General features: G+C 34.5%; 1 protein-coding gene across 2 annotated transcripts in view; it reads right to left on the reverse strand.

Moving 5' to 3' along the window:
* The window catches only part of LOC124362205 (facilitated trehalose transporter Tret1-like), an 89652-nt gene that overhangs the window by 54616 nt on the left and 9995 nt on the right, over positions 1–25041 (reverse strand). The window contains exon 1 of one of the 2 annotated variants that reach the window (XM_046816512.1): positions 17274–17444. The exons of the other annotated variant lie outside the window; for it this stretch is intronic. The gene's annotated coding sequence lies outside the window, so the exon portion shown is untranslated. Of the gene's footprint in view, positions 1–17273; positions 17445–25041 lie in introns of those variants that run through there. 2 annotated transcript variants of the gene reach the window in all.

The raw sequence follows: 25041 nt of genomic DNA on the forward strand, positions 1-25041 counted from the left end.
CAAATTATTATTAATTTATACGTTAACAAGTAATACATATGCAACTTTCAGTATTCTTGGACTTAAGGAATGAACTTTACCAAATTTCATTTTCGCACAACTATAGTTTAAGGCCAGTAAAAATATGTCTTAATTTAAAACTAACGGTTTTAATTTGGAATCAACAGTAGTAATTGAGTAGCAAAGTTATAGTATTTAAATAATGGACATTCTTTTAGCATATCTATTTGTTGTACTGTTGTAAGGTAATCTTCTAAATATACAATTTTGTTTCAGTTTCATTCATTGCTTTTGATATCCTGATTTTAAAATATGTGAATTTTAATTCACTTCAGAAATATTTCTTATTGTATTAGTTCGAATAAAATTGTCATTGATTAAATTGGTTAGTTTACTTTGACCACCTATACTGACAGTAGTTTTTATGAGTGGATTTAGAATTCTAATTGATATTTGGGAATTTAAGCTTTCACAAAGTTGAATTGTTATGGGACTGTGTATATAGATGCACAAAAGCCATTTGAACAGAGAGACTGTGTTTAAAATTCAAATATCGGAACTTAGTATTATACTGTACCAGAACGAAATATGACAGAAACTGAAATAAGTTGACAAGCACAGTCGGAACGGAACGCATGAAACTGGGACTTCTCGCGGAACTAGTTCCGAGCCTGGAACGGTTCCAGTTCCCGAGCGAACTGGCACACCTATAACTGGAGAGCAGTGCTGGAACTGTCCAGTATGAACAGATCTGTACCGCGAATCCCACAACAACCAGCGTCATCAGCCGTCACAAGGTCTAGCGACAGTGTTCGAGATAAAACATTACTCATACTTCTTGGCATTATGCGACCGTAGTAGTGGTAACTCGCGTAACTTTATTCGCGCAACTTACTTTGCCAGTGTAAACGCAGCCGAGCCACACAGAAAACTGAAGACAAACGGGTATATGTTGCTAGCCAACACAACATTTTGCAAAGTCTTATATAAGAAATCATTACACTATTATTGTTATCAATCACGTTTTGAGGTACAATTGAGCTTGTTGTACAAGAACAGAAGTAGGGTAACTTTCCTATCTTATCTTATCGACTAGAGCTCTCGGCTGATCAGTACACTGCACAGGTGCAGCCTTACTCCACAGAACAAAGGAAAAGAAAATATCGCTCGACATAGTGTCTATCGTGTAACAGGATTCAATTCTAGAGGGTCTTATCGCAAATGCCCGAGAGTAATCAAACAGAAGGTATCCAAACCTCAATAAGAGCCAAGATAAGCCACTAACCATCAATCACTAAGCCTAGAGTCACTTTACTGCTGTGTACTTGGAGTAAGCAGATGTCAACATGTCTTTGCTTAGTACCTGTTTACCTTTCTGATCGTTCGCCAGTGAGTAGTATAAGCATTTTTCCCTGTACACGTAATAGTAAAACGCATTGTAATAATATAAAATTCAGGGTTTTCTATGAAAATGTCGATTTTCTAACTTTTTGAGTGCGTGTATGGGGAAACATTTTAAACCACAGTAGTACTGACAGATTTTAGTACTAACCGATTTTCACCAAATCTGTACATATGTAACTGGCAAATACATCTTATATTATACATGAGGTTTTGTATCAAAAAATTTAAAAAAAATAACCAAGTGTTTATTATAAAGGGTTTTTTTTAATACTCCCGATTGAAATCAAATATTTATTTAAAATGTTTTTGGTGTGAACTGAAGATGTCTTAAATATATGAATTTAATGAAAGTTACTAAGAAAAGAATGAATAATAGTTTCGATCAAGTACAAGAATTGTAAATTGGATAATAGTGACCGTCTGACATTGAACAATATTAGCATGTTAAACTAATGTTATTTACAAATATTCTAAGAACATTTTATAGCGTCTATCACATTTTAATAACTGCGAAATATAATTCTTACCTCCTAGACCTTGACGTCATTGACACATTTTAAAACTATTTAAAAAGAGCTTTAGAAACTTTACTTAGATGTTTTGTAACTTACTGCCAATTACAATTTTATACAGCTAAAACGTATCTGAGTCTGAACCCGAAAGTCAATAAAGAAGTAATCTAGTGAATTGGATATTAGTTTTAGATTTTTAATTGTAATATCATATGCTAAAAAAAGCACATTTTAAATTTTGCGTGACTGGAGAAAATGGAGTCTTCAGTACCTAAAACATTGAAGCTTGTGCTGGATTAAATAATAAATACTATGCAGGCTGAAATAAAAATACGTGCAGCGGAATATGTTAATAAAATCGTTGGAGATTGTATAAAAAAGACATTTAAGGACGAATTAACTCCGAAATAATGTAAAACTTAAAAACATGTTTATGTAATTCACTGCAAACAAAGCATTACGGAAACAAGGTGTATTTTTCTAATTAGAGTTAATCACGTTTCTTGTGGACAAGCACGGAGAGTACGTCGTTGCCTGATACATCTGGCAGATTAGTCTTGTTTGTAATATTTCCCATGCAATGCTTTACACGCATTAAAATTCACTTTGTGACCCGGCCTCCCTTAATTTACGCATAATTTGACAATAAAATTAACATAAGCATTAACTCAACGTTCAAGTGACCTTATTCCAAAATATTTTTGTGTAAATTTGGCATTACATTAGCATTGTTTTCATTTGTGAAGTTGCCTGATAATGGAATCATTGATTCCGAAAATCCTTGCAATAATAAAATTAATATTGGAAATTTTGTATTTATTTACCAATGCTTCGTTTAAAATTTTTTCCAATGCTCCAAGATTCTTCATTGCATTAGTAGTCAAATGAATGCAGAACATACTGCAAATTTAACTGCAGATCAATTCCTGTACGCTAATTGCACCAGACGAATGGAGTGGAGAAAACATCCAAGTCGTAAAGCTCTAATATTGTTGAGTGTTAATGAGATTGGAAATAAATGTTAATGAGACATCATTCTTAGTTTTCTTTAAGGTTTATCTTATGTGTAACTAGCACATACCCTCGGCTTCGCCCACAACTGCTATGCAACATTCCGTGTTATGATTGGATAGTTCCCACGATTTTAGTAATATTTGAACAATTTTAGACCAATGTAGAGGAACTATAAAGTCGAAGTTCATAATTAGGAGTACTTAATTATTACGAACACTTGCTACCGTAATGCATCTTGCTGAAATAGAGCTATCAGCCTGATGCAAGGTATGTTACATGGATATTGCTTAAGTATTTTATTTTTTTTCCGCTGTTTTACATAAATACAAATTCTCTTATAGTTTCCAACTTGTACAGGCAGTGTCTTCATTGTTACATAATTCGACAGTTAATTAACATTAGTGTGGGAACGTTGAGTATAATAAAATGAACACACGTTCGCAGCACTCATACTGCGAAATAATGTGTATGCTAATTTGGCAATATGTTAAGACTGGGTGACAACCAAATTTAGAACATACTACACATTTAGCTGAAGTTCATGCATTACTAATTCATGTAAGTCCATTGCTAAAATAATGGAAGAAGGGAACCTCCTGAACTATCAAGTAGCAGTAAAGTACAGTTTTCAGTTTATAACTTCTGAAATTATAGTGTTTCAAATCACATTTTTTTGTGTGTATCTTGAACTTTCTTGGCGTTCTTGTGTTGTTTATATTGGTTGCCATTTACTGGTATTTTCTTCTGAAAAATAGATTGTTTTAAAACACTTTAAACTCATTTAAGCTCATTTTGAAATACTACTTTAGAAATTTACCCAACGTTTTTTGCAGTTGACCTTCACACATAGTGCAAGATTTGAAAATATTTGTTTTAACTCACTTGGCGTTATAAAGAATTGCCATGACAGTAAAAAGTATTTAATTGACTTTAATCACATGTAAAAATTATCCTGAAAGGTTAAGCCAAATATGAGTCATATCTACACGATGGAATTAGAACAAGCGTCCTATGTATCTACTTCTCTGAAAAAGTGATACATGATTCACTGATATATCTAGAAGGAAGAGAAATGATGGTGGAGTTCGTTCGGTTTAGATTTTTCATATTATAGAATCCGTGGGTGAAGAAACGTAGAAGCAATAGTAGAAAAGCAGGACAGGGTCACAGATTAGTTCAATGCCGCTTCTCGTACCTCGGTGTAAGGGGTTTGGCTCATTGCCGGGTAAGCTTGTTTCATTGATAACATCAACTTGACGTCACGTTGGGTCATCGTCATAAAGTACTGCGTACTCGATGTCTCTTAACATCTTGAGGAACTACTCAGAATACTCTTAAGGTCACGAGTCAATTGTAGACATATCTACTGAATGTAATGTTGAGAGGATAAAATCGAAAGATGCATATAAATAAATAACCGATGAAAAACGTAATGTAGAACTGGTAAACATACAGCTACAATAAAGGACGTTAGAATGTCCTTAGGCTTAAATGATAGTGACATTTGGTCGAGAAAGAGGACCATGTATGCGGGCACCAAGGTAAAGAGTCGTGCAGTAAATGAACTTACGAAACTGGTTATCGATCCGGTGACCGACCCATTATGGTTTTTGTTTTTTCCCATCATATGGTAATTGAGATCCAAAAGATAAAGCAAAATCGTTCACATTCTAAAAAAAGAGGATTAAAAGGAGAGATCAGCATTCAAAATATTTTGTAATCTTGAATAAATGTACCACTTAGATTGAAAGCTAATTATAATTAATGGTTTGAAATGATTGTTTAATTATTACAACAATTTTCTTCATAATGACTCTTTTTATCTTTGAGAGCCGCAAAGGTACAGATATGCCAAAGGAATAGCGCGCGCGGCACAGGTTGTACTAGCCATCCACGAAACATTGACCTCACCTACGCGCTGTTGTTCTGTGATTGATGTAAAAGAACTGAACTATAGGAACACCTTTTTTAAATATAACACGACATAACTGCATAAATTGGTAAATATTCCAGTTCTCGCATCTTGGCTCACGAGAATACCGAATGATGGGCTTTCAAGGGGAAGCCCATGTTCTTGGAAAAGACGCCCCTCTCTCCCGCCCGCCCGGCCCCTCCTCGCAGATCTCTTGTGCCATCTGTACTCTGGGTCATTCCATTGAGTCGGATGCACGTCTCCTAGGATTATCGATTCGGATACTTGTTTAATCGTTGAACCAGTGAGTGAAACGATGATGCAATATTGTAATCGATAGATCGATGTAGCAACTTCATTTACTTAACTTATGTAGCAACGTGCCGGTCGCCGAATAGTGCGTCCCTGTATAAAATGGGGATAAAGCGGACAAAATAACATTTTTCATGATTAACGTTTTAAAATAAATTTAAATAATTGTGTTTTTTGAAAGCACTGTATGAGAAGAGAATGAAAGTAAATTTTCAGAGTATTGTTTTTCATGTATTATACTCGTTTAAATCTAGGAAAGTCCATTCATATTTTAGGAGAGTTGTACTTAATATCAATTTTAATCTTCGTTTTATTTTGTTGAAAACTTCCTTTAATAGGTAAGGAACTTTTTGTGCTTAAACTAGCAAATAAATTTTGCTACAAAACGTTTCTGGAGCACTTTTCAAATATTTGATGTATCAAAGTTCAGTTTTTATGAATAAAATTACAACCTCTCCCTAACTTTGTATGAAAAAAGTCCTAGAAATTGTTCTCCCCTATTTGATTCTCCAAGTTAGGTATTGATGTATCGAGTGGAAAAGTGGTCAATTTAGTAAACAGGAGTCTTGTTACATAGTATTTATCCCACATTATTATTTATAATATATGTAGATTACACATTGCACAGTTACGTGTTCAACATCATTGCTAATGCTAACATGTTTGTAAATTAAATCACTATGTATATAATGTTATTTGCGTCATTATCGGCATCCACAATATTTCTTCTGAAACATCTGTAGGTGCCAAATGCACACAAATTGTATCTTATTATTTGTACTATTTGACATTTCAATTTCATGAACTCAGCTCCCACGCAGAGGATCGACATATGTGGGAACTTTCTCATGCCAAAGTATGGCCAGTGTATGAATTGTATAGGATGAGATAAACAATTTGATTTTATATTTATACCAAACCCTATTGTCTATAAAATTTTAGTGTAATGCATTGTTAATGTTATCCATAAACAACAAACATTTTATATGCAGTTCTGTAATGGATAAGATTCCCTTGTAATAGCCAACTTAAACACGGAGACAACATTAAGAATTTGTATTCTCTTAGAACTACGGAATATTAAATACCATTTCGAAGTCGATTACATCCGGATGATATTTCTGTTTTATTCCAGGATATAAAACGCCAAACAGTTTTAGACGGAACTGAAGTGCACCACAAAACCATTAGTGATGTACATTGAGGAGGGTCCGAGATGTAATATCAAGGTCTATTGATGTTACGACAACACTTCGTTTAACGCACAACATGATATCATCACTTAGACCCTTGTTTAACGAGGCAGACACGGTTTCGTTATTGGAGATTTCCAAGTCATGGCAAGTCAAGGACAGAACACTAAGTTTTAATGTTACCATAAAAATAGATTATTGAGTACAGTAATTACACCAATTTTCTGTATTTCACTCCAACTTTTTTTATATCTATTTTTTTGTAAAGCCATGACATTTGGTTACGAAACCATCACCAACACCATCTGCAAGTCTTTGTTCACTGATATAAGATACGAACGGTGGGTGTCCTCCTGGCAAGGATGTCGTAGATAGTGTTGTTGGGACAAATTTAGACGTAATAGTTTAAAAACATCGTTGGTCATTAAAAAAATCTAAGAGGAAAGTTTTATTCGGATTATATTTATTTAACTAATACATATCACGTGACCTCTAGTATGGGGAGTCAGGGACCCTATCTAAATCAATGATAATTTGAAAATTAAGTCCATTTCCCTCGTGAACTGTGCAAGGTAAATTTTTAACTTCTTTTATTTATAGATTTATCTAAGTTTTATCATGAGGATTTTCCGTTTTTAAAATAAATACACATGTCTTCAAACTGTGATAGCTTAAAATAATGTTTCCATGAAAACCTATTTATTAATTTATGCTCCTCAAATCTACACACAAAATAAAAAAATTGCTTAGATACTTATAGGTCCTGAGAAAAATGTTCTTTTGCGAAAAATTCATCTTAATGAAAACCCCATTAGTCAACAACATGCCACATCCAACACAATATTAAAAATTCTTCTTCTTAGATACATAAAAAAATGTTAACGATTTTTATACTTTAGTGTATACCAGCTCTATAAGATGGTTTATCAGGATTTTTTCATATCTATCCTCCAATTGCATTGCCTTGACAAACTACCTTTTGTCGACATTTCTTTTCGATATCTTGGATGGCCTTGCTAGCTTATTCATCCTCAACATGTTAGATACTTCAAACTTTTTTACGTAATTTACTCAAGTAACACTTTCCATATGCAGTGAAACCTCATATCTTATGTTATTTTTTTCTTAAAACAAATAATGGCATCATACACTCCCACTTGCTGGGTGATTTTAAATTTTAAAAAGTGCGTTTGGGTAAACGAACCCAAATAATGTTATGTAGTGACTCATTAGAGTTTTGTGATCCTCTATAAAGACAATATTAATAGTTCTGTTGCATATAAATTCTTAAATATAGGCCTAATTATATTTTAGCAAATAGAATAAAATAAAATAACTCCATTCAAAGTTTTTAAGAACCACTATATAACTACTATGGTGGTTCTATACCATTTCACAGCAATGAAATGAAATGAAATGAAAAATGTCTTTATTGAATACAACGTAAAACATATTCAATTGGCGAGGTTAGGACTCTTAAGTCCTCTCTTACCATACCATAAATTAATAAACTATACTATTACTGTAAAACAAGAGCCACAATACAGTTTACATTACTATTTTACATTCAAAAAAATAATCTCTATTTATATAAAGTGATAAAATGAAATAAAGGTTCTCTATGAAACTAAAAATAAATAAATAGAATAAACATTACAAGGAAATTAACAGACATTCACCCATCACCATTCATACAAAGCCATCGTCCCATACCCTATGCCACGATATCGTCAACCCGACGAGGCCCAAAACAGATGGTCCCTAAGCACCCCCCGAAACCGCCCCCGACTACGAATACCTCTGATATGATCCGGGAGATTATTCCAGAGTCGACAAGCAGAGACTGTGAATGATTTACTGTAAATAGAGGATCTATGAACAGGAATAGATAACAGAGAGGCTCCACGTCGAGTATTCCAATTGCTTGTTTCAGAAATGAAAGAAAAGCGTTCAGACAGATAGAAAGGGGGAATAATCGTTATACAAAATAGAATGTAACATGCTAAGAATGTGGAACTGACAGAGTAGATTCAACTTTAAAAGATGTAACTGATTGGTGAAGGGTGTTACATGGTCATATCGTCTAAGGTTGAAGATGAAGCGAACACAATATTCTGAGCACGTTGTAATCTGTCCGAAAGCTCAACCGTCATGTCATTTATAACTTCGCTACAGTAATTGACATGGCAGAAAATCAGGGTCTTCACTAGCATTACTTTCAAATTCAAGAGTAAATAAATAGCAAATTGCTTAAGACTATGAATACCAGCAAATGATACCAGCAATGAACTTGTATTAAAATTGAATAGTGCATTCTACATGTGTAGCCGCTAATCATATAATGCCATCCTGCATGCCAAAGTCACGAACATAATAAACCATGTAAGGCCAACTTGTATGCTTAAGTCACTAGCACCATTTATCATATAAGGTCATCTTTCACGCCAAAATTACGAACATAATTAACCATGTAAGGCCAACTTGTATGCCTATCACTAGCATAATTTATCATATAGGGTCATCTTTCACGCCAAATTACGAACATAATTAACCATGTAAGGCCAACTTGTATGCCTATCACTAGCATAATTTATCATATAAGGTCATTTTTCACGCCAAATTACGAACATAATTAACCATGTAAGGCCAACTTGTATGCCTATCACTAGCATAATTTATCATATAGGGTCATCTTTCACGCCAAATTACGAATATAATTAACCGTGTAAGGCCAGCTTGCATGCCTATCACTAGCATAATTTATCATATAAGGTCATCTTTCACGCCAAATTACGAACATAATAAACCATGTAAGGCCAGCTTGCATGCCTATCACTAGCATAATTTATCATATAAGGTCATCTTTCACGCCAAATTACGAACATAATTAACCATGTAAGGCCAACTTGTATGCCTATCACTAGCATAATTTATCATATAGGGTCATCTTTCACGCCAAATTACGAATATAATTAACCGTGTAAGGCCAGCTTGCATGCCTATCACTAGCCTAATTTATCATATAAGGTCATCTTTCACGCCAAATTACGAATATAATTAACCGTGTAAGGCCAGCTTGCATGCCTATCACTAGCATAATTTATCATATTATAAGGTCATCTTTCACGCCAAATTACGAACATAATTAACCATGTAAGGCCAACTTATATGCCTATCACTAGCATAATTTATCATATAAGGTCATCTTTCACGCCAAATTACGAACATAATTAACCGTGTAAGGCCAGCTTGCATGCCTATCACTAGCATAATTTATCATATAAGGTCATCTTTCACGCCAAATTACGAACATAATAAACCATGTATGGCTAGCTTGTATGCCTATCACTAGCATAATTTATCATATAAGGTCATCTTTCACGCCAAATTACAAACATAATTAACCGTGTAAGGCCAACTTGTATGCCTATCACTAGCATAATTTATCATATAAGGTCATCTTTCACGCCAAATTACGAACATAATTAACCATGTAAGGCCAACTTGTATGCCTATGACTAGCATAATTTATCATATAAGGTCATCTTTCACGCCAAATTACGAACATAATTAACCATGTAAGGCCAACTTGTATGCCTATGACTAGCATAATTTATCATATAGGGTCATCTTTCACGCCAAATTACGAACATAATTAACCATGTAAGGCCAACTTGTATGCCTATCACTAGCATAATTTATCATATAAGGTCATCTTTCATGCCAAATTACGAACATAATTAACCATGTAAGGCCATCTAGCATGCCTAAGCCACGAGCATCATCATAATAAAAGGCCGACTGCATACCAGTCACGAGCATCATTCATCATATGGAGCCCACGCGCATGCACAAACCACGATTAAAAATTCTAACACATGATCCAAGTGTTCCTCAAAACCACGAGGCACTTGTATCCCGTGACCAAACCGGCACCACGTGTGGTTCCCAGACCACTGTGCTGTTGGATCCTTATGTCATCGGTATCGGATCCTGACCACAGGACCCGTGTGACAGAGCGTAACTCAACCTTTTTACGGCAAACCGCACGATAAGATCCTGACTGGTACTGGAAGTGGATACAAAAGCTGGATGCAGATAGTTTGACAAGGAAATCATTTAAATAATGTTCTTCAAATACTTACTCTTACTAAAAATATAGAACGCATGAATCCATTACGAAAATTATTACCTGGAATAATCATTTAATACAATTTTAATTTGAGCTATCAGCAGGTTTTGGAAATGTCATGATGCACGACCAGTTGTAAAGTGAATAATAATTTATATGAATAGACTTCAGTACAAATAGGTTATATTTCTTTCACTATGAATAAAACATACTGAGCTAAATTTCGTTGGAAGATTTCTAGAGAAGAGAATTATTGCCGTAATATAACAAAACTACTACTTCCAAAGGTATAACTACTATTGATATTTTAAGTTACATTTGCACACAAGAGTATCATGAGATTTAACCTACCGTAGTCAGTCTTCATGGTAATGATATCGCACAATAAATCGTTTAATGGTTTCATGGGTAATAAATCGTTTAATGGTTTCATGGGTAATATATCGTTTAATGCTGCTGATAAATTCTTACAATTCGGTACTAGCACTTGAAAACTCAGCTCATTCACATTTAGCATACATACTGATAATAACTTTATGAACGTGAGTTAACTTATGCAACTGTCACAGTCTATATAAATATAACAAAGGTTAGCTACACCATTTATTACTCAAGACTGACTGTCACTATTATAATTATCTTTGTTTAATATTAATATTTAATCTTTGTTTATAATTATCTTTGTTGGATTTGTATGCGCCCAGTATAGCAGAATAACTATTAAAATATCGTAAAAGTTCATGGAAACATATGGGGTGAATAGAAAAAGATTTGTTATATAATAGTATAGATTGAATGAGCCTGTTAAATGTATTCAACTGTTCTGTGTAAACATAGCTTTATAATAGTACAACCATATTTTTTAATTCATTTAACCACAGTTTTCAATTTGTTTACATTTATAATCTTGTTAGTAACTACACATCTTATTTCACATTTTCTTCAACCACTGTTCAGAACATAGTAACTAAACATCCAGATGAGAAAATTAAAAGTTTTAGTAAAAATATACTTTTAACCGTACATCTTAGCAAAATAAATATTAAGTATGCAGTGCTTTGTCAGTGTTTTTTACAGTTGAAATTGGGGCTTTATGTCTAAACTACACGCCTCTACAAATAACAGGCATGGAGGATATTATTGATATGATTTCTGAGATTTCAGTGATTTTGGCTAAAACTTAAGAACAATGATTATGGTGGGGTACAGTAAGTGAAAATTTCTGTGACATTTGGCTTCTAAGGCTCCTTGATCAGCGAAGCAGTCAGCGGTTTAACATTGGTCTTGTTCTAGACCGCAAAAAAGCCTTGTTTTAGCAGCAACTTATACAAATCCATGGAAACCAAATAAAAATTAAACATTATATAATATTTTCATTCTTATTTATCTCCATAGATACCAAGTGTCTTTTTAGAAAATCTCTTATGTGATTGGACATATTTTGAGGTTCTCTTTATTTGTAGATCTAGTAATTGTTTCCTAAGAACCTATCCAGAAAATATTCGCCAACAGCGTTTTAATGGAAGTACTGTTGGTGTTTTTTCGTACAGAAAATCAACCAAACAGTCTAAAGGATTTGACTTCATTACCTGAAAATGCTAAATAACAGTTCGAAGATAGTAAGAATAAATACACAATATTAATTTAAATTTAATTAAGCGTTATTTGGTGCACAATATTTTTGGTGAAATGTCTTTTGCTAATATAAATAAATTAGATGGTTTTACCAACGCACGAGCGTACGATATGGATTGCCTAAATCTGAACCACAAACGGACATGTCTGGACTTGAGATTTGTTAATGGAGGACTAAGATGGGTTTTATAACAGTCTTTAAGTACGTTAGATGGTAACTTTGTCTTTTATATAAACAAACCGCGGTTTCACACGCAATTTTCAAAATTGAAGGATGTAGCCTACTCAGTGTAAGCAATGATGTAATGTGATGGAACTCTACGATATATTTCAAACATAAGTAAACATATAACCTCTATTAAGGAAATATTGTCTTATAAACTTAAAAAAGACTTCTTCGGTCAAAAAGTATATTTTTCTTACAATTTTTAATTTTTCTTATCTGGATATTTTCTTATTCTATACTAAACAGCGGATGCAGAAAAGGTTGATGCAAGAAGTAATGTTACTGCTTACTGTAAGACTAAACAAATTGCGCTTATATTAATTAAACAAATGGTTATACTGTCTTAAAACTATGTATAATTGAATTCAACCCTTTAATAATGAAAAACCTTAAATTCGCAATAAAAAGTACGTTTAATAATCTAGATCAAAACTATCCTATCTTTAGGTTCAGTGGTTTCGGGGATTTAGCGTAAACGACATCGCGACATGGGATTTTTTATATATAAAGGTGATATTAATAAATGTTAGCAGTATTTAAATACAATTTAATTAACTCACTTGAGGTGTTACATAATAGAAGTGGATAATGTAAGCAGATTATATCGGTGAAGTACTAACATCACGTTGCATCTGTTATTGAGAAGGCATTTCAAGACGCTTAATTGGTGCAAGAGACGGAGTATAGATAATGAGGGGGAGGAGCGAGGAGAAATTACTTATAATTTTAAGCCTTTGCTAAATGGACAGGTTTTTCACCACAATCAGTACAAATTATTGTTTTTGTGTGTGTGGGGGGGGAGGGTGGTGTGAAGCCTCGGGGCGGTTCATGGGCTGCACTTTGCAATCAGTTTACAGGGAAGGAATCTGCCAAGTGTAATATTTACCGAACACTCGTATTCGATTATTATTCGGTTCTGAGAAGTATCTCGATTCGATATTCGATATCTCAACATCGAATATTTCAAATGTTTAAATGTCCGCACTAAATGCAGGTATTAGTCTAACAAATAAAACTGTTTAAATTAAGATGGTGCCAGCTATACGATCTACGTCATAATATCTATAGCTACTGTATCATAGGAGTTACCTTGCTTTTAATTCCTTAAAAACAATGTTTTACTTAACACAAGTTTGCGACCTTACTGTGCCAAACTTCTATTAATACTTGTAGTTTTGACGAAATTTTCAGAACGCAACTTGAAATGTAGCATCAGCGTCAACCAACGTGATGGAAAAACTGAAAAACCGAAAGTGGTAATTTCAATATACCTGTATTTCAATCTCGATTCGCAAGATAGCTGACAATCAATTCTGCACTCTGCAGAAATTCTCAATTTAACGATAAGCTTACGTTGTGTTCTAATTGAATGCAACATGGCTTTGTTTCCCAAACTATTTAAAACTAAGATGAAGATTATAAACATATACTTATTAATGGCTGGAAAATGAGAAAATACAAAATCTAACAATTTAATATTCTACTATTTCTGATGCCAAAGTAATTATTTTTTTAATTGCAATTTTTGAAGAGTCATTTCTGTAAATGCCATTTTCTAATTGATTATACTAAACGTATTCTAGGCGAAACGGTAAAAACCATTAAACAAATTTTATTCACCTTCCAGGGTTTAGAAACTGTGACCTCTTGGTCAGGACCGTACCTTTAGGTTACAGTGAAGGTCTAAATAATTGAGCATATACTAATCCCAGAAAAAAAGGACATCGGTTATTTTTCGAAATTAAATCGAACACGAAATCATATTTTCCAACTAAATCGTACTAAAAGTATACAGGGATAGAAAAGTGTTCATTTAAGATCCAAATTCAACCCGCTATGGGGTCCTGTCAGTGGATCGGTAAGAATTGTGTAACATGTACGTTACAGAATGTGTAATAAACTAAACAAAAACTTGCCCTGTATTTATTTATGATTTACATTTAACATGCTATTTACCTTATTGTAGAGTTGGCCAGCATAACAAGTCTGTTACATTATGTATATTCACTTTCGCATTCATATTAATATGTCTACAAAGCAGCCAGGATGTTTTGTAAGTATACCAAACAAGGTGATAAATATCGCAGAGTAATATCAGACGATGTAACAAGTGCGGCTCGCCAAATCGCTGATAAAGTGGTTCATCGATATTGCATTGTTCACTTTTCTCACGTGACACTGGGATTACGCAATCCAGCCAACTTACAGTTGGAGGAATTTAGCTGTGCTCGTAGGGCCCTAATACTACCATTTCAACAAATAAACGCTATATCTGTGTGGCGGGTTGCGTTTACGTGCTAGCCGCTGAGGTAAAGGCGCAACAATCTCTTTAACGACTTTAAACTCACGATTTCGATTTGCAGATTAGTATTAACAAATACGTTATTTTCAAAATCACGTTAAACAACAAAAGTTCTAGTATTTGGTTTTCTCTTATTATTTAATTCTACCACAATCAGCACTGTCACAAAACAGACTGATTTTAGCGAGTGTGGTGAGTTATTTGGGCCAATACGATTCATGAAAGGAGGGTTTTACCCATGAGTCACAGGAAATGTTTTCGGGACGCAGCGCATAATGCTACCCCGCCACCCCTCCTGCCAATCATCACACACTCAAGGTCATGCTCGCAGCTAAAGTCCTCGAACTGTACGTGACTGTGACTGATGAGGTCCAACGTTTAGAGACAGATGTCGTCACGCCAGAGCAATCTCCCCCCCCCCCCCACCAAATATAATCACCACCCCTTTTGAAAGTTATCGACCCAACCTGTACAGATGTGCACTCACACACGAGCAATACGTTATTAAATTAAATTTTTCAAAACACACCGGGCGTATTCTAATTGTTCTAACCCAGTAATATCTATACTGTTATATAAAACTCTAACGGTGTCTGTTGGCTTGAAAACTCGCTTTTTGCCTTAATCAGCATATAGCAGTTGTGTTTTGTAATCAAGTATTCTTTGTAAACATTGTAATGTGACAATACAACCATATGTTTAATTCGTTTGTGACAATTTCAATTTCTTCACGTTGGTATTAAAAGTTAGAATAAGCTTATAAGTAACAGCGCTTCTTATTTTACATCATCTCTAATCACTGATGAGCACGAGGTTGTCCAGGCAATAAAATATGGAATTTTAGTAAAAGTACACTTTGAACTGTAAATTTTATCAAATATTAAGTACGCAGTGCTTGATCATTAGTGTTATGCAGATATAAAAGACAAAGTACTGTATAACTATTGATATAGATTTAAAGACAGTTGTAAAACACATCTTAGTTGGTTTTTGACTGAAGTAGACCATTAAGACAAACTCAACTATATCATAATACACCATGAAATACCACACACCGGAATAAACTACAATTGCCATATTTACACAGTTTTAGACCTGTGTATTTGTACACATTACAACAAATAATCAACTCAAAATCTACTTTCTTTTCAAAAGGAAGTAGACCCCATTATTCATTACATCGTGGGTGCAGTGACTGAAAACCTAAGAACTTCGAATTTAGCATTATCCATGCTGGCCTAAAATAGTTTAATTGTTACTGAAGTAGAGAGAAATTCGAATTATCTCAAGGTATTTATTAAAAACTGTTTCACACCCCGATTTAAGGGTCCCAAAATCTGCTCTTTAAACATAAAACTTAAATGGGTCAGAAGACTGGAATATTTTTCAGTGATTATCACATAACTCTAGAATGCGTACAATGTTATTTTAAAGGGATGAAATGCCACTATTTCCCTGTTTATGAGTAGAAATGTCCGTGCAAACTGCGCGGCGGGTAACTGCTAGTATAATATAATGAAATTGAATCACACGTAAGTAAACACATGGTCAGATATATCATAATGTAGGCTTTATTTAATAAAATAATAACAGTCACTGCTAGTGTCGTTGGTGATGCTATTTAATTTAAGACTGAGTCAGCTGAGTAGTAAATAAGACATAATCATGTATGAATATAAGCGTTCAATAATTCAGCCTAAGTATTAAATGCAGCATCCTGATACGAAACTATTTATCAAAAACATAAATATATAGATCTATTTTAGCACTGGGAAATAGTATTGTCTCTTAGAATAACATATAATCATTTTAACCCTCTTAGTATATTTTATACAGTTCATTATGCAAATTTGTGTGAAACTTAATACAACTAATTTAATAAGGTTATATATTAAAAATAAATATCAGAAATGGTTACTCGCGGTTTATACCATCCTTACAAAAAGTCTAGAAAATATCAAATGAGTTTTAAGATGACAAAAATATTATTATTTTGCACAGTAAAAGATTTCAATTCATTGAATAAAATTATACGGTTATAATAATTCAATTTAAATACAGCAAGAACGTGTCTGTAAATAATTTTTTTTTGTTCCGTGAGTAAAGATAAAAGCTGTGCAACAGTATCTATCTAAATCGGACAGACCAATAAGATTCATTTTTTGTTATAACACCGCAACAAGTATAATCAGCAATTATAGTCTATAATTATTTTGACTCTAATTAAACACTGTACGTGGACGTTATAATGTTTGTTCACTACAATTGTTACTGTAGTCAAATATATATTACTGCAAGCCTGAACGTTTCGCTGAATTATTTGTTAATACTGTGAAGTGATTTCGTATATTCATATTAATATTACAGTCATCGCAAGAAACTATCATCAAAAATATGTAAAGTTTATACAGTATTCATTCATCAGAAATAACTGCATTACTCAGCAGTTTATTTGCCACACATCAGGTTTGTAATACGTCTAGTACAATAATAATTTTAATCCATGTTATTATAATGAGTACACGATTATGAAGAACTAATTAATGACTTAAATGCAGTAATTGGAATGTACATATGATGGTGAATCGACTATCGGCAACTTCATTACAATCCCGGTGAGATAGTACGTACCTTGTTATCACTGAAAGGTGACTTGAACTGTGATAAAGAGGCGTCGACACCGCAGGCTGCCTGGAGAGTAGAGGCTACTGCCCGAGTGTCCGTGGAGCGCGCTGAACCAACAAGTTGCTTGTGAATGCAGTGCTGTCACCTACCACCTACCATCTCTCCCCCTCCACGTACTGCACACAGATCCCAACCATTGAAGGATCGGGAGTGTGACCATGGCCTACCAGCTTTATTGTCACTGCAGTACTATACAGTCTATATCACTTGTGAGTGCAGTGCTGTCACCTACCACCTACCATCTCTCCCCCTCCACGTACTGCACACAGATCCCAACCATTGAAGGATCGGGAGTGTGACCATGGTCTACCAGCTTTATTGTCACTGCAGTACTATACAGTCTATATCACTTGTGAGTGCAGTGCTGTCACTTACCACCTACCATCTCTCCCCCTCCACGTACTGCACACAGATCCCAACTATTGAAGGATCGGGAGCGTGCCATGGCCTACCAGCTTTATTGTCACTGCAGTACTATACAGTCTATATCACTTGTGAGTGCAGTGCTGTCACTTACCACCTACCATCTCTCCCCCTCCACGTACTGCACACAGATCAAAACCATTGAAGGATCGGGAGTGTGACCATGGCCTACCAGCTTTATTGTCACTGCAGTACTATACAGTCTATATCACTTGTGAGTGCAGTGCTGTCACTTACCACCTACCATCTCTCCCCCTCCACGTACTGCACACAGATCCCAACTATTGAAGGATCGGGAGCGTGCCATGGCCTACCAGCTTTATTGTCACTGCAGTACTATACAGTCTATATCACTTGTGAGTGCAGTGCTGTCACTTACCACCTACCATCTCTCCCCCTCCACGTACTGCACACAGATCCCAACTATTGAAGGATCGGGAGCGTGCCATGGCCTACCAGCTTTATTGTCACTGCAGTACTATACAGTCTATATCACTTGTGAGTGCAGTGCTGTCACTTACCACCTACCATCTCTCCCCCTCCACGTACTGCACACAGATCCCAACTATTGAAGGATCGGGAGCGTGCCATGGCCTACCAGCTTTATTGTCACTGCAGTACTATACAGTCTATATAAATTGTGAGTGCAGTGCTGTCACTTACAATCTCCCCCCCCCCACCACCTAATACAGGCAGATCTCAACCACTGAAGGGTCGGGAACGTGACTGTGGCCTCCCAGCCTTACTGTTATTGCTGTACAATGCAGTCTATATAAATTGTGAGTGCAGTGCTGTCACTTACCACCTACCAACTCACCCCCCGCACATACTGCGCACAGATACCAACCAATGATGGATCGGTAGCATGACCGTGGCTTACCAGCCTTATTGTCACTGCTGTACAATGCAGTCTATATCCCTACAATCCCTACAATGCAGTGCTGTCACCTACAATCTCTCCCCCACCACCTAATGCAGGCAGATCTCAACCACTGAAGGGTCGGGCGCGTGACCGTGGCCTACCAGCCTTATTGTCACTGCTGTACATTGCACTAAGGTTCGTTTGATGACAACTTAGTAGTTCTAAGTATTTTCTGCGGCGAATCACTTCTATATATTGGTTTGTATTTGGTTGATATTATGTATTAAGTTTTCTTGAAAACGGAGTGTTCTATTTTTATAAAGAAATTAAGAAAATATATGTATTGCTTTCAACATTACCTTACCAAATTAGTATTGTGATATAAAAAAATGTTAAGTTTGCGGACGATATAGATATGTTTATATGGGTAGTCTGAGTCGCAAAAATGTTCATTTGTGAAATTTTATCTTACCAAATAAAGATACAAATAAAAATAATCTTCGTTCAAAATTGTATGTATATTGTATGTACATATTATTCTGCTGAAATAATTAAACTCTGTCACTATAAAAAAATACGTAATAAGTATCATTTTATATTTTTAATAGTTTTTATATCAATTTACGCTAAATATAAACGCTTTATATGATCCGTACAATTAGCAGCAGAGATAACATTCTGCCATGAAGGACGGACGTCAATATTTAAAAACATTAAAACTCTTCAATATTTTTATTTTTGGAGGTGATACAAACTGGTAGATTTATTAAAACAGAGTGTTAGTTTAGTGTTTTGTTTGTAAGTAAGTACTTCTTTGAAATTCGGCCCTGGAAAATTTGTAATCGAAAATCAAATGTGTATTTTTATTATATTCAGAGTATCTAGAATACAAACATTTTTGCACAATGGAAAAACAGAGTTAAACATTTGAAACATACACAATAAATGTATGACTTTATAGTTATAACGATTGCTGAAAAGGGTATTATTTTGATAAAACCTCTAAAATCCTCCGTTCCACTCTCGATCACGATTCCAAAATTAGTCTGGTACCTAAAGGGTGTACTAAGTTAGAACCAATGAGATTTTTTATTTGCTTAGACTACAGTTTAAGAGATATTGAAAAGGTTGCGAACTATTATGAAATACTGATTTAGTAAGACAAGTTTAGAACCACACAGGGACTCTCGCAGTAATAGCTTGTAAATTATTATACATAGGAATCACATAAAACTTATACGCTCTTATTTTTATATAAACAGTATTTTTACACTAAAAGTAAAATATAATTGTGGTTTTGAAATCGTTGGACAGATAAGATGAATATTAAAAGTTGTAAAGTGACTTTCACACGCCAAGCGAGATCTTACAGGTGAAACATAATACTACATGTACGCCTTTCACAGTTATTTCTGGGTCACCCCGAGAGCGCTCCGCAAGATTTGATGTATGAGTGATGAGAAACGGTCAGCTGTCCCCGGTTTGGATGCTACTTCCCATTTCCGAAGTGATATTTTGGCAAAATCTAGATATTAAGTTTATTTTAGCGTCTTTACTGAGATTGGACTTGCGTCCGCGTCCAGCTTGCCTTTCATCGGAGCAAATACGAAATTTCATGGAAATTATACAATATTAATTAAACCACGGTGCCAACATTTTCAACGGTGTGAAGATCGTCTCTCAGATTATAAGCTTCTTCCTGTCTTTTAGCCCTCAAACTTAACGTATGCGTATAACCTGTACCGTAACCATAGAAGGTTATCTCCACCATCTAGACCTTGAACCTCATTTTTAGTAGCAATTAAGTGGCAAGCGTCCTTTGGCGACCTCGAATTAACTGCAGTTGGCTCGCTTTCTCTCTCTAATCGTCTATAAATAGTGACAAGTAAACGTTCGCTTTTAAGTGGAACTCTCAAATTGATCAAGTGTGCGTTAGCCTTGCCAAGGCATTCTTGCCTTCACTATCTATCTAGTTTCTTAAACAAATAAACGTTCAAATATATATTTTTGGACAAATTGACCATGTTCTTCGCTAGGGAGTCCGTTGTGGGGTCGGCTTTTGAATATCCTGTTTGGCGAGAGATGTCGTGCTTGAAAAAAGGACGCTTAAGATTATTTGCGACCTTAGGCGATTGCAGAAGACATTTTAATCGAGAGGGAATCGTAACTTTGATCTCTCCTTTTCTATAATGTATTTCTATTTTTTTTTTTTTTTTTTTTTTTTTTTTAATAATGAAAAAGAATATTTCTACCAGTATAATACAAGAAACAAATACAGTTGCATAATTCGTAAACATAGATTAAAGCTCTTCCAGGGACCAAACATATTAATTTCTTGCCTGACATCATAAAGAATTGCCCTGACATTCGTCCTTTTAAATCCTTTCTTATGAATGGGGAATTTGCCAATATATCTGCATTTTAACTATTTTTAGCCTCTCATAATTTTAGTAGTTTGTTAAGAAATAGTATTTACTGCAACCTACATTATGACAATGTTCGAAGCATTGTAAAATGTCTATGAACAATAAAGTATTTTATTCTAAGTTTAGAAATCCTAAGGAACTCTCACTGGCCGTTATAAAACAGAGCACTTACTTTATTCTCCTAGTACTATTTTTTATTATACTAATTTTATGCACTATCTTACCCTTGGTTTAGGCGATAATTTGACAGTCCAGTAAATTTGACTCTTGGTCGGTGGCAGACTGTAGCTCAGAGGGTTAACAACGCAACAAATGCCAACCTTAAGTATATATAATTTCGTTTGTACAAACAACACGTTATTGTTAATAAGATCAATTACTCTAAATTCTAAATCATTTCTAAATCTTGAGAACCCCATGGTAGTTGTATATTGCAATTCCATGTAGTTAAGATGAGAAAATAGAGAAACAATAGAAAGGAAATCAAGTAATCATGATGCCAATTATAAGTAATGTGGGTAGCATATTATGTTACATTAAAAAATAAACACAGTACATACTCTGGCGGATCTGAACATCTACTTTCCTATTATATTAATAATAATAATAATAATATTCTTTATTGCAGGAAACAATTAACAATAATTGTATTGCAAGCGTCATATAGAAATAAAAGTCCTAATCTAATAACTAGCACAATTTTAATTCTGAGTAAAAATAATAGATAAGTTAATTTAAAATAAAAATTACTTTTTGGGTACGTGCCACCTGTCGCCGCTTCCTCGATAGTGGCCAAATTTTCTTGGATATCAGAAGGGGAGTTGGAATTTTTTTTTTATGTTAGTGAAGACTATCCCAGCGACCCATCGCAAACTCGTCAACTGAGTAAAATGCTTTAGGCACTAAGAAGTGTTTTAATTGAGATTTAAATTGTTTGTGGTTATTGACGCGTTTGATCTCTTCGGGGAGCCTATTGATTAACCTTACACCAACCTGAGATGGCAAGCGTTCAAAAACAGTAGTTCTGTGCTGTGCCATACGAAAGTTATCCCGGCCTCTAGTTCCGTATGGGTGTACGTCGCTACCCCGAAGTGAGACGCACTTGAATCGGCAGTACAGCACGACGTCGAGAATGTAGAGGCTAGGCAAAGTCAGTAATCCAAGCTCCCCGAAGGCTACTTTACACGACTCTCTTTGATTTAATTTGTAAATGATTCTGACAGCTTTCTTTTGCATTCTAAACACTCTATTAAATTTGTATCTAGAACAGCCACCCCACAATCTTAGACCATAAGCTAAATGTGGATGTATTAGGCCAAAGTAAGCTGTCTTCAGAATGCCCAATGAACAGAATTTTGCTGCGTAAGACATAAATGCCAGAAGCAACCTTTGAACAGACACTCTCAATGTGATCGTCCCATGTCAGCCCTCGATCAAGGTGCATCCCAAGAAACTTTATGGATTCTTCTTCTTCTATTATGGTTTCATCCACCATCACAATTGGTCGGATTTCGTCTTCATGTTGCCGAAAACAGAAATTGATCACGCTTGTTTTTAAACAATTTGTTTTCAAATTGATATTGAAAAAATGATCAATGCATGAGTTGAGTTCTTCAAAGGCTTTGACTTCAAGATCTGGTTTGATTTTTGATCTAATGCAGAGTGTCGTATCGTCAGCATACTGAATCATCTTTCCATTATGGATTGGTGAACTCAATCTGTTGACGTAGACGAGAAATAGGACAGGCCCTAGAATCGATCCCTGTGGGACTCCATAGGGCATTTTAGCTTTGCCTGAGAGGGTATTCGCGATCTGCACACACTGCTCTCTATCATTTAGGTATGACGAGAGCTATTTGTGAGACAAACCACGAACACCGCTTGACCATAACTGGTGCAACAGTATTTCATGATGAACACAGTCAAAGACTTTTGAGAGGTCGAGAAATATGCTAAGCACATGTTCCCGCCTCTCCAAACCATCGACAACAGAATCAGTGAGCCAGTGAGTTCATGACAAATAACTTCAAAGCGATTGAAGAAATCTTCTAATCGTCGAAGGAAGGCTTTTTCGAAAATTTTGCTGAGGACCGGAAGAATGGAAATTGGATGACAGTTACTTGCGACATAAGGATCGTCCTTTTTAAAAATTGGAATAAATTTAATAATATTAATTATAGAGTATACCCAATGTTTTAAATTTTCCAGCTGTATCGAATGTAAAATTTACTGTCCAAAATTTAACAGAAATGTATTATATATATATATATATATATATATATATATATATATATATATATATATATATATGTAACTTGTTATATACAACATAAACTGGTAAATTAAACCGATAACTTAAAGAGATATGTACATCGCTCTCTAAACAAGTAAGAGCAAATGAAGAAAGACAACGCTGAATGAGTACAATATTGAAATCTTAACCTTATAATTAAAAATAATTTTTGAAATTGCAGAAAGTAACTTGAAACGAAGAAAAAGGAAGAAGACGCACCATACAAAAAAGCATTGTCCTTGGGCAATGTGCCTGCATGGGCTGTATTGCCTATGCGCACACTGGAGTTGTTCTTGATTACATTATTAATGGATATATATATATATATATATATTTATATAAAATTTAATTTCAATAAGCATTGAAAAACAAAAAGTACTTGCTCCGCTGGGACTCGAACCCGGATCTCTCACTTGCCGGGTGAATGTGCTACTATTACACCACAGAGCCCTTACTTTTTACGATTCAATTATTTTGTATTTGGCTTTTTTTCATATATTTGTTTAAATAACCAAACTAACATATGATCGGAAGACCAAATACCTGTCAAATGACTTTTTATCTATATTCATTAAATTTTTATAAGTGGCAATAGTTTAATTTAATTTAATTTCAATAAACATTGAATCACAAAAAGTACTTGTGAATATATTTATATATAATAAAACGAAAAAATTCTCAGTTGGTTTCCTCTGATTAAAAGAATGAAAATTTTCTTCAAACAAATGTCCGAAAACGCTTTGTGAGCGTGCTACGGCTAGCGAAAGATTTTATAGGAGAGGGCGGAAATAAAGCGAAACTAATGTTTTTATGGCGAGAATATAGTTGTTAAATCTATTAGATTTGATTTAAAAATAACTGAACAATTTTATAAAATACGTCCCAGACCTGTTAGACCACCCATATCTGAGAGATCAGGCAAAACATACAAAATTCGGTCTCGAAAATCATGCTTTGTTTATATTTTAAGTTCATTAACTTCATTAAATGGGTATTAAACACGCAAATGTCTTAGCCAAAACTTTTAGAGAATTTAATTTCGTAGAGAATAATGTAAAATAGGCTAATAAATTAATGTTTAATTAAAGCAACACATGCGAAAAATAAGACAGAAAATGCATTGCAGGGTGACACACTAAAGTATTCTTATTTTAGACCACTTTTATTAGTCTGAAATAAGCTTTTGTTCGAAAAGTGTTTTTTTTTTAATGATCTTAAAAGCAATTTTTTTTCTTGTAGCAGTTATTGTATAGATCAACCAACAATTTTTGTTATAATCGTTCATACACAAAATTGTGATTGATCCTTTATTTATAATTGTAATAAATAACGAACCGTTTGGTTCTCCATGAAAAATTGAGATTTTATTGTTCAGTATCAAATATATAGTGCTGTGCGGATCGCCTAGAAAATCAGTATATAAGACAATAATAAATACAAAAAAGTATCCGTAACGAAAACGTTTTAACGTGAAACGAGGCACAAAATCGACATGGTGGAACTTATACACTATCGGTATGTAAACAAATTAGTTAAAGAGACAAAATGACTTACATAAGTGGTTATATTAAACGGGTGATAAAGAGGAAATGGATAAGGTTGTGTCCACGAGCATTTTTTACGGGGGGAGGGGAGGGAGGTGTACTGCCTTATCAGACTTCCTTACCGATATGCAATGGTTGATTCATTGTTACCTTGGCAAACATTACA

Source organism: Homalodisca vitripennis, chromosome 5 (assembly GCF_021130785.1).
Source record: "Homalodisca vitripennis isolate AUS2020 chromosome 5, UT_GWSS_2.1, whole genome shotgun sequence".
Lineage (NCBI taxonomy): Eukaryota > Metazoa > Arthropoda > Insecta > Hemiptera > Cicadellidae > Homalodisca > Homalodisca vitripennis.